The sequence below is a fragment of the Monodelphis domestica genome, chromosome 2, assembly GCF_027887165.1.
Source record: "Monodelphis domestica isolate mMonDom1 chromosome 2, mMonDom1.pri, whole genome shotgun sequence".
NCBI lineage: Eukaryota > Metazoa > Chordata > Mammalia > Didelphimorphia > Didelphidae > Monodelphis > Monodelphis domestica.
Window position 1 is genome coordinate 479,989,495 of NC_077228.1, and position 11,015 is coordinate 480,000,509.

Sequence of the window (11,015 nt, forward strand, 5' to 3'; positions counted from 1 at the left end):
CCATCATTTCATGTTGACAAGCCCGGTGTGTCAAATCTGAAGGATCTCTAGTGAATGTGTTACTGGGGGTCATTTGCTGCTCAATCTTCATCCTTTGGAGGGCATGGTGCTGTTTGCTGGGATGCAAGAAGCAGGGAGATCACCTTAAGCCTCAGAACATTGCACAAGTCTGGGGCTTTGCTGGTTGGAAGAGCTGGAGTTGCTGAATTTTAAGTTTTGATTTATTTTGTTCACCCAACACGTTTGGCCTTAGTTTCATTTTTAATTTGAAGAAAAAAGTTTGAAATTGCTTTGTCTTGCACTTAAAACGCTCGCACCAAATTGCCAAAAGAAAGAGAAATGCTCCGTTTGCTTTTAAATGTTAATGATGTTAATAAAGCCTTTGCTGACACATTTGAGGAGCTCCTCCGTCTCCAGGGGCTTCTCACCAGAGTTATGCAGTCATGGGTTTAGTTCTGAATGGATGAAGAGTTCCTGAGAGCTAGCGTTTGTAATTAAAACCATTCATTGGTCTCAGTGCCTTATTTGACCTCTGGTTCCACAAGCCTTGGATGATGTGCATGCACCGTGATGGTTTCGTAGGTACGAACGCACACTCAGTCCCTGTCACTCCGGTCTGTAGCACAGATTGTGAGGAAAAAAAGAGGCACCCCTAAGGAAAGAAAGGGTTTGCCTTAGTTCCTGCGTTGTCCTGTATGGGGGCTCCTGAGCTTTGGAAGGCTGCTCCCAAGTATAGGAGCACATCTCCCATGTTTGCCGCAGGAGACATCATGGCACGGGGACGACGCCAGAGCCCAAGAGGAAGCTAACCTTGCTGCACCATGTGGGCTTCAGACACCTCTTGTTGTTTGCCAGTTTTTAAAGTTAACTAGTTGCAGACGAAGACAACCTTGAATTGCAGGCTTATTTGGCTTGTGTTGAATTTTAACCTCGGATGGAAGAGCCCTAGTGCTGTCCGTCTCCATGCAGGATGTTGATTGCTAGGCAACAGGTGATTATCAACAAAGGATGCCACGATTGTATTCTGCACAAGGTGGTGTTCCCGTGGCAAACAGCTGTGTAAACTTGTAAACAGGTAAGGAGGGTTTTCAGAAGTCAAAATGCATTGTAATTTATAGGGTGAGGGTTTTTGCTCATATTCTTTGATGCATTTCTGCAGATGGAAATTCTCAGGGGCTTGTGATGCTCTGTTACTAACACCTTCCTCCACTAAAGTACCATACTACTGATTTCCATATGGGAGGTAGAATGAGAACTTTGGTAATTAATAGTATTTCCTCTCATTCTTGGAGGAGCTTCTTAAAGAATATTCACTTACAAAGACATTGGAATCTTAGCTATCAAACCTGGACTTCTGCATTTAAAAAATCCTCTGGTTTGGTCCTCTCTACATTTTAAGTGTTATCCAAGTCCTAAGTTTCCTCCCAGGACTGTGATACAGGAACCCTTATATGCCTTTGCCTAGATCTTGGGAATGGAGTGGGGGGGGGGGGGCAGGTGAGGAATATGATCTTGGACTGAATTACTTACTGTTAGCAAAGAGTAAAGCTGCTTTTTTAGAGAAATTTACTGTCCCACAAGAACCCAGGAGCATGCTTCAGTTGTCTGCTCTTGGTAAGAGACACCTACTGAATCAAAAAAAAGTTTTGCTCTCATCTATAAGCATTGAATTGATGATATTACCATCTTTCTCATTATGTGCAAGAACAATAGACTTTAAGATTAGCATAGAGGGATGAGATGGCAGGGCAAAATTAATAAGACTAGATGAAATAGATTTGCCTTCTCTTTTTAGTTAACAACTTTTTGCTATGGGAGAATTATTCTTTGGGGAGCTTAAGTTGCTCTCAATTTTTTCCCCCCAGATTCAAGTAGTAAACTTATATATAACCCTTGTCCCCAACTATCATGTGGCATTCATTGTTCAACTCCTAATACTTATTTTTGTTAATCAGAGATGTGATTATTTTGGAGTTTTACTTACTCCCCCCCCCCCCCCCCCCCCCCATGCTTCATAGAACTTGTATAGGGTGCAGGGCAATTTCATTATATCTGGTTGATTTTTTTTTTCACAGGATTGGGCAGCCTGTCTGGATAATATTTTGGCTTGTAAATAATAGTTAACCCCTATATAGTGCTTACTATATTCTAGGCACTGTGCTAAGCACTGTGCAATTATTAGTTCATTTGATTTAGGTGCCATTCCCATTTTACAGATGAGAAAGCTGAAGCAGACAGGAGTTAAGGGACTTGTCCCAAGTCACACAGCTAGTAAGTGTCTGAGGCTGATTTGAACTCAAGAAATTGGTTTGGCTTTTAGGTAATTTAAATTTAAAATTTTTGAATAGTAAAATTAAAATCATATGCACACAAGAGAAATGCTTCACAAAAGATGGTTTTCATTGAAAGTTTTGCAAAGTGATTTCTCACCCCAGTTTAAAAAATATTTTTAATTGCCATACTTGCTATTTTACGTTTTAGCAAGAGGAGATTAAATCATAGAAATCTCGTCTTCAAAATTATAGCAAATAAACACATAGCTCTTAGGGAAATTCATGCCTTACACTTATAAATTTTAAATACATTTCCAAGGTGTGTCATACAGAGAGAAACAAAATATATATATACATTTGAGGGAGTTCACATATTATGCCCAGAGAGGGAAACTTAGATTGTACGGGTGATGAATATTTTTGTTCACAGCCACCTTGAAGACTTAAGTCATAGAGGAGTTTTGATTTCAGTTAGCAGAGGGAGAGAGAGCCCATGCCTATGAAGTCATAGGGCATTGGAAGTATGAAGAACTGTTTTGGGAAAAATAGATTAAAAGATAGCTTTTTTAAAAAATGGTAACAGTGAAGCTATTTTTCTCCCACCTGTTTTTTTGGAAAGAGATTTACCATTAACCTATTAAGAATGAACTCTGATTATAAAATGAAGGCTCTTGATTTGAAGTAAATAGCCAACATTACCAATAATTATCATTTATTTAGGCTTGGGGGCTCCTATAAGAAGACCTCTGAGCACTTGTGTACCTCTGAACTGAACCAGGCTGCTGTAAAAACAGGTTGCTCAGTGAGACCACTAGGTTTTTTCCTTGCTTAGTGGTAGATCACAAGTCTAGTAAGACATCCGTGTAATAAAGTGACTTCTTCGATACAGTATAGTGAAGGTTCCTAGTTTACAGTGACAATCTTCCTGGAGAATAAGAGGAAGATGATCCATAATCATCTGCCCAGAGGAACATTCCTCTTCATCCACCCCCTTGAGGCCTTCATCTCTTAATTTTTATGCCTGATTCCACCCATCCTGTTCACCTTTTGATTCATAATTCTATTAGCCTAATAACCATCTTGTCCTAAACTTTTGGCGGCCTCTACTTGAAATCACATTCTTTTGGATCTGGAGGCTTAGAGTAGGTTCCCTGGGCCCAACTGTTCGCTAAGATGTGAATTATCAGACCTTAAGATAAAGCTATCATGTCCAAGGTGATACAACTTGGAAGATCATATATTTTTTCTTAGGTATCCGTTTTAAAATCAACTCCTGTAGTTAATGAAAATGAGTTTTGTGGAAGATGCTGGCTTTGGTGCTGTAGGAGATAAGAAGTTATCCTCCAGAAGCTCCCCCTCACATCATTGGGGAGATAGGTGACCCACGGAGGGAGAAAAGCGAAGGACCATATGAGAAATCACGCCTCAGGTGATAGAGCCGATGAGCGCGTAGACAGCCGCTCAGCGCAGATCACAGGAGGGGCAGCTCCTTCCTGACCAGGCTGATCAGGGAGGCCTGAGACAGAAGAGAGGAGGGAGCCAAGACGGGGAGACAAGCTGTCAGTTGGCTTGAACAGGAAAATAAAAGACGGAAGGGGGGCGGCTGCGGGAGAAAGCTAGTTTTTAGAAAATCAAGACTCCATTAAATGTTTGAGACGCAAGTCCACTTGGGAAGCGTGGAATGAGGGTCTCCTGAGAGGAGTTGTCTGGATGATGATGGTGCTGGGGTGCAGGAGAGAGAAGAAAGCAGAGAGCCCCACATTCTACCCTGGGGGAGCTTCTCCCTTCAAGGGGCTAGCCAAGGAGATAGAAGGAAATTGTCTCACAAGAGAACTAGGAAATGGAAAGATCACTCAAGGAGAGGGATAGTCAAGTTTAAATGATGGGGGACAACTAGGTGCCTCTGGATGGAGAGCCAGGGCTAGAGCCAGGCAGTCCTGGGTTCAAATCTGGCCTCAGACACTTCTTGGCTGTGTGACCTGGGCAAGTCACTTAACTCCCATTGCCTAGCCCTCTCCGATCTTCCACTTTGGAACCAATACTCAGTATTGATTCTAAGACGGAAGGAAGGTCAAGTTTTAGTGATGGAGGAAAGACTAGCAGATTGGGCATTTCGAAGTCATGGCTATGGAGGGTCGGGACAGGGACTGAAGCAGAGCCTGGCAGGCAGAGGCCCGCTGTGTGCCTCTCTGCCTCGACACCCGCCCTTAGTGGAGACGTGCCTGTGTCCGTTGTCGGGGGGCTTATGAGGAAGTTCCATGAGGTAGCCCAGGAGAGATTAAGCCGGCCTCTGTGGGCCAATGGCACCTAGCTAGGTCGCTCCGCACGCTCGGATGGCTGCAGGAGGAGGCCTGGAGCGAAGGTGAGTGTGCATGGATTGATGAGCCGCTCGCCGTCCTCCGTGCACTGATCGAGTCATTGGTAGAGTGCGCACAGATCTGGGCACGTGGCTTGGTGTATACAGATTCAGAAAAGGAAAGTCTCCCGCTGAGGGAGCCCCCCTTCTCCCAGGGAGTGTGGAATGGCAGGGGAGGCCGGGCCCAGGGGCTCTCTGGCCTCTTTGCCTCCACCGTCCCCTCCTGAGCATCCCCAGGCACAGGCGGTGGTGCTTGAGGAGGGTCCGGGGAGAAGGGAGGGCTGTTGGCCACACCGTGGTGGCTTGTGAGGCTGGAAAGGGCTAGGGCGGCCGTGGAGCAGCTTGTTTTGTCTTCAGCATGCCAGGAAAATGGGGGATCCAGAGACCCTTAGCACCTGCTTTAGAGATCTGCCCAGTGGATGTGGCCCAGGTAGAGCTTTTCTCGAGGATTGTTACCCAAACGGAGGCTCCCAGGCGTCCTCCGGCCTGCCTTCTGGACCTCAGGCTTATCGTTGAACCGTAGCCACCCCCACGCGAAGGCCAGCGTCCTCTGTATGACTTGGCTCCGGGGCCCTAGGCCTTTCCTTGTGAGCCCAGCGAGGCTCCTCCTTGCAGAAGGTTCCTGTCTAAGCAGTCCAGGGATAGCGTGAGTCTGTGTGGGGGCCATTTTCAAGCCCTGAATTTCTTTGGACTCCATTCTCTTCGCTCACTAACAAGCCAGGGACAGTGTTTCCCTTTTATCCCGAAAAGGAGTCTTCGTGAAATAATCCTACCTAGATTCATGGCATTTTGGAGCTGGAAGAAGTGCATAATGGGTGACTAGAATGGAAATTAAATGCCAAAGTAACTGGTTGTTGCATGTTTTCTCCGGTAGATATTGGAAGGATTTACTGTGGCATCATCCCCTCCTCTCCGAGTTTTATTTTATCTTTTCCCTGTTATAGGAAGTAACTATCACAAACCTTTTACCTTACACTCAAGGTAAGCAAATACCCAACAAACGACAATTGATGAACACTGACATAAAACTTCAGTGAGCCACAACCCATCGCATAGGAATCCTCCTCATTGAACCGGTTCTGCTATGTTCCAGAAAGATAAACTACACTTTATTTTGAGACTTTCGTCCAGTCTTGTAGCTCTCAGGTCTTCCATCGAAGCAATATTAAATTCCCCTGGCAGGGACTTTTACTAATAAGTTTTAGAAAGATTTTTTAATTTTTTTTAGCAAGAGAAGTTCAAGCAAAAAGAGTTTTCTAACTCAAAACCTCAGTTAAACAGGAAAAATAACCAGGGAACCTGAGCCTTTGTTAACTGAACTCATACGTGACTTCCTGGCCAACAACACTCTGTGGGTAGCCAACCTCCATTCCCTCTTGTTGGGGGTAACTCCTACTCTTGCAGTCAGAGAAATCATTGTTTTGCCCTTGGTTGCTTAGTGTTCCTGCAAAATTCTACAGAGCTGAAACTAAAAGTCCTTACCCTAGTTCAGTATAAGCTTTTTCTTGACTTCATTTTTATTTGTACCCTTCCATCTTAGAATCAATACTATGCATTGGTTCCAAGGCTTCTGCCTTCTGAGCAGTAAGGGCTAGGCAAAGGGGGTTAAGTGACTTGCCCAGGGTCACACAGCTAGGAAGTGTCTGAGACCAGATTTGAACCCAGGACTACTCATCTCTAGGCTTGGCTATCCACTGGGCCACCCAGTTGCCCCCATCTTGATTTCATTTTGACATAAATCATTCCACTGTTACGCCTTTTCTAATCTGTAAAATTAGGGTTAATCATGGATATGCTTTGGAAATAAACATATTTCATAGCATAAAGCTGGGGTGAGGGTCCTCGTTCTGTTTTTGTGTAACCAGTGAGCTAAGAATAGTTTTTATAAATTAAAATACAACGAAACATTATTTGCCAATGTCAAAAACTCTCTTAGCACTGTACAGAAACAGGCCGCACGCCGGACTTGGCCTTAGCAATCTGCTTTTCTGATCCTTGGAAGAGTGTGCGAGTAGTTCATTCTTGGGTTAAACCAAGAGGAGCCCACAGGGATGCTTCAAGTCTTGGCTCTTGATGACTTTGCATTACTCGAAGCCAGATTCTCGGTGCCAGAAAGATGGCGCTTTTGAGCTGACCTTGGAAACCGTCTACTTTTTCCGTGTGTATGTTGAGAGTGTGGCGCAGGCGGAAACCCTGGCTCTGCCTCCCCTGCCGGCGCCCTCCTTCGAGGGGGCTCAGGTTGGGTCCACATTGGGGATAGGACTCGCTTTCTGGGGGACCCGCCATATTGTCAGGGGCTTTTCCTGAAAAGCACTGTTTATAATAATGTCCTTATGGACATCTATTGGTTTGAACTCAGATGGAAAGTTCATTCTACAAGACCAATATGGACCTTCATGGAGTGGTTTGTGTGTCAATTGGGGAGAGGGGGATGCTTCATTTCATTTAGAGCCAAAATAGGCTCTAATGTAGCGATGGTGGCTTCCAATAGCCGAACTCCCGTCACCTTCTCTTTATGCTGTGTGCCCTTTGAGGAGTAGATGACTCTTATGTCCGTAGTCCCAGTAAATGAATTACTGTTCTATTAAGACAATGTTTTTTAAATTTTATTTTTTTTAAGACAATGTTTTTTAAAGCAAAGAAGTATCAAAGTGATCGGTTAAACATTTTTTTCTCCTCCTGGGTCTCTTTTTAGGCACTCCTGACAATGAAAAAAGTATTACAGACTTCGGAATCTGGCTGTATTAAGCAACAGCTAAAAAGATGAGTTCTCATGGCAGACTTCTGGCATGGACACTTGTCCTCCTGTTTCTCTAGAAAATAGGAACTGGGTTGGAAGTCAGAACTGCACAAAGGGAAAGGTAAGTTTCCTTTAAATTCCATATTTAAAACGCCCACCTTATGGCTGGTGGCATAATGTCTGTTTGAACCTAGGACCGTACAAGGGCTTGAAACCGGAGTGATTGTGGAGGTGTGCTTGGACAGGGGTGGAAACTGACATCCAGTCCCCCAATGACATGGAAGGGTTTAACTATGGATGCCGGCTTTCTGCCTTTCTTTTTTTTTTTTAAACCCTTACCTTCTGTCTTGGAATCAGTACTGTGTATTGGCTCCAGGGCAGAAGAGTGGTAAGGGCTAGGCAATGGGGGTCAAGTGACTTGCCCAGGGTCACCCAGCTGGGAAGTGTCTGAGGCCAAATTTGAACCCAGGACTTCCCATCTTCTAGGCCTGACTCTCCATCCACTGAGTTACCCAGCTGCCCTCGGACATGATACATCTTAAAACTCTTGAACAAGCGACATTTGGGAATCTTTCAGAGTTTGGAAATTCTTTAGCGTAAAACGACACTTTTCATCACAAAAGGCAGATGGGTCTGTGAGTTAGGTTCATCTTGCCGTCCATCAAGCCAGTCAGGTCTAAAAGTGTCGCTGGTGGTTGTGTTTGGCTTTCGCCGGCCTCGCCAGGCTTATTGCCCATGACTGCCTTCAGCCTCTGCCCCGTCTGGACACACACCATGCCGTCTCCTGCCTCCGCGCCTTTGTCCCGGCTGGTTGCCCAGTGTGGGCTCTCCTTAATCCTTTGCGCACCAGCTCCGACTTTCTCGTTTCACTAGGCCTGCCCCATCCCGGGCTGCTCACTCTCTCGTGGAGGCCTTTTTCTCCGGGTTTTCCGCCTCAGCCCTGCCCTGGTCTCTCCCCCCGGAGCCCTCTTCCTCTGAGAAGTCCCTTGGGGTGGTGGGCCAGCCCTCTGAGCTGCTTCTGTGCTTGGCGGTAGTGACTGTCTCTGGCCCTTCTCCGCCCTTCCTGTGGGCTTCAGTCTGGCCTCTCCTGCAGCCTCTCAGACAGCTGGGCGGCCGCCTCTGGCAGACATCTTTTTTCCCTCCTTGGGAGGCTGGCTCTGAGCTCCCTTCTTCCTGGCTCCGCCCTGTGCCGCCCCATGCCCTCCGCTAGGCCTGTCCACACCTGACTTCCTGCATGTTTAGTGCTCGGCCTGGCCTGATTCTCTTGTCCGATGGCTGGAGGGTAGAGACGGCCCTTTGGGTTGGCAGCTTTTCTCCCAGGGTGAGCGTCCCTTTGTGTGGCCGCGAAGTGCCCTCGTGTTTGTGGTGACTCCCCCCTCCACCCTGCCCCCCGGAGCGGGGGAGAGACCAGGGAGGAAGACTGGAGAAGAGCCATCTGGATGGGCTCCTTTGGCCAGTGTAGACGTCGGAAGGTTTGGGACAAACAAAAGAGAGGCTTCTGAGGCCAGAGGAGGCAGAGCGAGCCCGTCTGTCTGTCTCTGTCCTCCCCCCCTCTGTCTGTCTCTGTCCCCTCCCCCTCTGTCTGTCTCTGTCCCCTCCCCCTCTGTCTCTCTCTGTCCCCTCCCCCCTCTGTCTCTCTCTGTCCCCTCCCCCCTCTGTCTCTCTCTGTCCCCTCCCCCTCTGTCTCTGTCCCCTCCCTCTCTGTCTCTCTCTGTCCCCTCCCCCCTCTGTCCCTTTCCCTCTCCCAGGGGACATGGGGCAGGGCTGCCCGAGACAAGGGTCCTGGGAGGGGAGGCAGCCCAGGAAGGAATGGAGGGTGAATGCAGAGGAGGGAAGGCCTTGGGGCGGGGTGTGAGCATTCTGAGGTGCACCAGCTTCTGCCGGGTCCTACATGTCTTACCCCTTTTTATAGTGGAGGGGATGGAAGCGGATGGAGGCGGGTCTGGGCTAGGGATGCGTCTGAAGCTAGATTTGAACTCAGGTCTTCCCCGTTCCTTCCAAGGTCTGCGTGTCTGTTGAAAAGCTGTGTGAGATGGGAAGTTGGGAAGGAGAGGAGCCCCGGGGCAGAGGGGAGGGGCACCCCAGGATTGTGGTCTGGGGGCGACACCAAGGTGCTGACTGACTTCCTTCAGAGAGAGCCCTTGCTCAAAGGCGGCTCGGTGACTCTGTGGATGGAGCGCTGGGCCTGGAGTCAGAAAGACCCAAGTTCAAATTCAGCCTCCGTGACTTACTAGCTTTGGGGCTTTGGGCGAGTCCCTTCCCTGTGACTCCGTTTCTTCCTCTGTAAGAAAGGGATCCCATCCCCTCGCTCCCAGAGTCAGTCCCTGGGAGGATCAGAGGCTGATAATTGTCGCCTGGTTTGAAGTAAGAACTACTGAAGCAAAAGGAAGAAGAATCCGGGGTCTGAGGCAGGTTTTGAACCCGAGTCTTTGTGGTTTGGGGGCAGCCCCCTCTGCTAGGCTTCATCCCTCGGGCAGCAAATGGCTATTTTATTATTTCTAAGGCGCGTCTTCCCACCTGCGTGCTACTGCCAAGGGTTGGCGTGTTTTAACTTGAGCTTAGGAGAGGAAGAAGAAAAAGCTTAATCTTCCGAAGAAAAACTTTAGAGCAAGAGAAACTATTTTTCCTTTTTGAAGAAAAATACAGGCGACTGTGACACGCTTGGGGGAGTTTTACAGTGGCGTGTCTTAAAATCGAGTGGAGAAAACAATCTCGTTCAGGAGAGTCACCGTCTCGGCTCTCGGGACCACAAAGCGGCCCTTTTCCTGAGTTCTGGCCTGCGGATTCTTCCTCACCCTGCTTTTGGGGTCCCTTTGAAGCTGTTGGAAGGGCTTGGCGCTTGTTGCCTTCAAGGAGGACCCTGCTTTGTGGCCTTTTCCTTGGGCCCGAGTGACTTAGGACAGCTTTGTTGGAGAAGAGCATCGTCGTGCGCTCTAGCTTTGACCCACCGTCGTCTCCAGGAAGTTTCCTAGTGACGGGAGGGACTCGTGTTACCATCCGCAAAACAGGCACATTTGTTTCTGTCTTCTTAAGATGTCTTAAGGAAAAAGAAGGACTTTGGAGTTCTTGAGAAGAAAATGCACTGCGTAAACTCACCGGGGATTCTGCTTATTGGGGTTGATTCATTAAGTGGCAATCTTACGATAATCTTATTCATGTAAAGTAGCAAACAAAGGAGAAATGTCAGCCGCTGTTGGAAATTATATAGAGCCCCATTAGAGACGTCCTTAGTTTTTTATAAAAAGTCCTAGAGCCTGAGTTTTCCTCCTCTTTAAGCCATCCATGTGATCAAGTGCTATCCTTATTTTCTGGAGTGGATCTCATCCTTTTTTTTTAATTTTAATTTTTAAATTTTTTTTACCTTTAGAAAACTAATTACTAGATAGTAGGCTACAGTAAAATTCAATATCTATTTATATCAAATAATATTACCAAGGATCTCATCTTTTATGTGTTACTCAAGCTGGCAAAATATGTACGAATCTGAATGAAACTCAAACATTCTTTGGCTAGCTCTGCTTCCAAGCACAAAGGCCTAGTGAGGCAATCCCAGAGGGATTTCTTATCCCTGGAAAGTGATATTTCTCCTTTTAGGGAAGTTGATTCCTCCTCCAGAGCAGAAGGGTTTCTAAGGAAGAGGAGGAAT